The sequence below is a fragment of the Mirounga angustirostris genome, unplaced genomic scaffold, assembly GCF_029215605.1.
Source record: "Mirounga angustirostris isolate CCGP_5_RB_7025 unplaced genomic scaffold, mMirAng1.0.hap1 SCAF_7, whole genome shotgun sequence".
Taxonomy (NCBI): domain Eukaryota; kingdom Metazoa; phylum Chordata; class Mammalia; order Carnivora; family Phocidae; genus Mirounga; species Mirounga angustirostris.
Genome location: NW_026991715.1, coordinates 1,497,385 through 1,500,496, shown reverse-complemented (window position 1 = coordinate 1,500,496; position 3,112 = coordinate 1,497,385). Strand labels below are relative to the sequence as shown.

General features: G+C 56.9%; 1 pseudogene; it reads left to right on the top strand.

Moving 5' to 3' along the window:
* The first annotated feature begins 2,123 nt into the window (after positions 1 to 2,123).
* LOC135365285 (histo-blood group ABO system transferase 2-like) lies at positions 2,124 to 2,840 on the top strand (annotated as a pseudogene).
* Positions 2,841 to 3,112: the final 272 nt, after the last annotated feature.

Below are 3,112 nucleotides of genomic sequence, written 5' to 3'. Positions count from 1 at the left end.
GGTTAGGGTACGGGTTAGGATTAGGGTATGGGTTAGGGTTAGGGTACGGGTTAGGGTATGGGTTAGGGTTAGGGTTAGGGGACGGGTACGGGTTAGGGAACGGGTTAGGGTTAGGTTACGGGTATGGGTATGGGTTAGGGTACGGGTCAGGGAACGGGTTAGGGTTAGGGTACGGGTTAGGGTACGGGTTAGTGTCAGGATTAGGGTACGGGTTAGGGTTAGGATACGGGTATGGGTACGGGTTAGGGTACGGGTTAGGGTACGGCTTGGTTAGGGTACGGGTTAGGATTAGGGTACGGGTTAGGGTTCGGGTTAGGGTACGGGTTAGGGTTAGGGTACGGGTACGGGTTAGGTTACGGGTTAGGGTTAGCGTTAGGGAACGGTTTAGGGTACGGGTTAGGGTACGGGTTAGGGTAGGGCGAGGGTTAGGGTTAGGGTACGGGTTAGGGTTAGGGTTAGGGGTTAGTGGTTAGGGTTAGGATTAGGGTTAGGGTACAGGTTAGGTTACGGTTTAGGGTAGGGTTAGGGTTAGGGTACGGGTTAGTGTACGGGTTAGGGTTAGGGGTTAGGGGTTAGGGGTTAGAGTTAGGTTTAGGGTTAGTGTTAGGGTTAGGGTTAGGGTTAGGGTCTCCCTGTCCTCTGCTGTATAGAGACCATTCTCCTCCGGTAACCAGATTGATCATTTCAGAACATAACCTTTGAGGCTCTCTGCGATCCGCTCCCCACCTGTCTGTCCTCTCCAGCCTCACCTCTCCCACTGCAGCCCCCCTCTGTGGGCCACCAAGCTGTGTGGTTGTCCCACATGTTCCTTCGGCCTGACTCCAATCCTTTGCATTCTCTGTGCCCTCTGCCAGGAGCACTCTTCTCTCCCCTTGCATCATGTCTGGCTTTTTCCCCATTGGCTGGGCCTCTGCTTGCCCCCTGGTGACCTGACTCATGTCTGCTGGGTGTATGTGCTCGTCCCATATTTAAATGTAGTATCCACCTTCCCTGTGTGAGCGATTTACTAACCTGCGAGGTATGGGGTAGGCACAGGGAAGTAGTCTTAGTGCCTGTGTAAAAAAGCCAGTCTCAGGGCGCCTGGGTGTCTCAGTCCTTAAGCGTCTGCCTTCGGCTCAGGTCGTGATCCCAGGGGCCTGGGATTAAGTCCCATGTCAGGCTCCCTGCTTAGCAGGGAGCCTGCTTCTCCCTCTCCCCCTCCCCCTCCTTGTGTTCCCTCTCTAGCTGTCTCTTTCTCTGTCAAATAAATAAAATCTTAAAAAAAATCAGTCTCAGAGGGGCTCACCACACTTGCTGACAATGGGGGAGCTGCTGTCCCCACAGTGAGGGGCAGGTAGTCCCCTCAACGGGGGACCAGCCATGTGAGGCAGTTGGACAAGACTTCCAATGTTTGGGGGCCAGGGAGATGTAGACCTGGACCCAGAAGCTCACCCCCTTGGATTCAAGGCTAGGGCCTAAGCAAGCCCCCTTTTTCCAGGGGTCATCTTTCCCCTTCCCTGCCCATGGGCTGAACCTGATTCCTGATCTGGGGAGTTCGAGGGTGACCCCTCCTAGAAATACCAGTGGTTTACTGATGGACCTTGTCAGCCAGAGGCCCAGTAGCCTTCAAGGGAGAACCCTATAGGGGGTGGAGACAGCTCTGTTGGGGACCAGCGACAGCCCACTCAAAGTAAAGTGGGGCAGCTGGCCGGCCCTGCTGATTCTACGCAGTCTGTAGGACATAGAAACACGGGCTGTGCCCAAAGGTGCTCAACTCATGGCAGGTGGGGACAGAACCTGCAGGGGTTCAGCCAGGGTAGGGCACCTGCAGGGTTTGCCTGGGAGCTCAGGAGAGGGGGGTGTTCCTGGCTCCAGCATGTTGAGAGTGGGGCTGCATGGGTTTCCAGCCTCCTAAGCCTCAGGCTCCCCTGTGTAAGATGGGGTGCTGATGGCCCCTATCTCTGGGAGCAGAAGGTAGGGAGGCCCTGCCACTGGACTTGATCAGGACAAGCCAGGGTGGCTGTTGCTTAAAGCAGCACAGGGCCTGTCCCCATGAAGAAGGTGCACACGTCCATGAACCCCAGCTCTGGGGTCCTGCTGCCAGCCTCTGGCAGTGACCCTCTTCCTGCCCTGTCCCCTGCCCCTGTGGATACGGGGTCTTCCTGGAGCTGTTCCTGCAGAATCACTTCATGGTGGACACAGGGTCATCTACTATGTCTTCACCGACCAGCTGGTTGCTGTGTCCCGTGTGCCCCTCCAGGAGCACTGAAGGGTGGTGGTTCTTGAGGTCCGCGGTGCCCCACACTGGCAGGATGTGTCCATGCAGCACACGGCGATCATGAGCTGCTTCTATGAGGAGTGCTTCCTCTATGAGGTGGATGACATGGTGTGCGGGGACGTGGACATGAAGTTCTGTGACCACGTGGGCATGGAGATCCTGTCCCCCCTCTTTGGCACCCTGCACCCCGGTTTCTACTGGGTGGCCCGTGAGGACTTAAGCTATGAGCGCTGGTCCCAGTCCCAGGCCCACATCCCCAGGGACAAGGGTGACTTCTACTACATGGGGGCCTTTTTTGGGGGGTTGTGCCAGAGGTTCACCAACTGACCTTAGCCTGTCACCAGGTGATGGTGGTCAACTGGGCCAATGGGATCGAGGCCATGTGGTACAATAAGAGCCACCTGAACAGGTACCTGCTGGACCACAAGCCCACCAAGGTGCTGTCCCTGGAGGACCTGCGGGACCCACAGCTATTGGGCTGGCCCTGGAGGACCTGTGTGCAGCTGCTGGGCTGGCCCCGGGTCATGAAGAAGCTGAGATCTGGGCCATGCCCAAGAATCACCAGGACACCTGGAACTCATGAGGGGCTGTCCCCGTCTCCAGCAGGGGGTGCTGACTTCAGCGGAGCCATCAGAGCAGGTTCCCACTTCTGTCCCCTCGAGGGACACTGTGGAGTCCAGTACTGTCTGCACGGGCACGTCCAGTGCCCCAGCCGCACCTGCTCACAGGAGGCCTGCCTGGGGATACAGCGTCCTCTCTTTGCGTTCACTACATTTTCTTCACTTCTGGGTCATTTGCAGCTGTGAACGGCTCCAGTTTTATGTCAGATGTTTTTCTGTGTCGATGCTGAGCAAC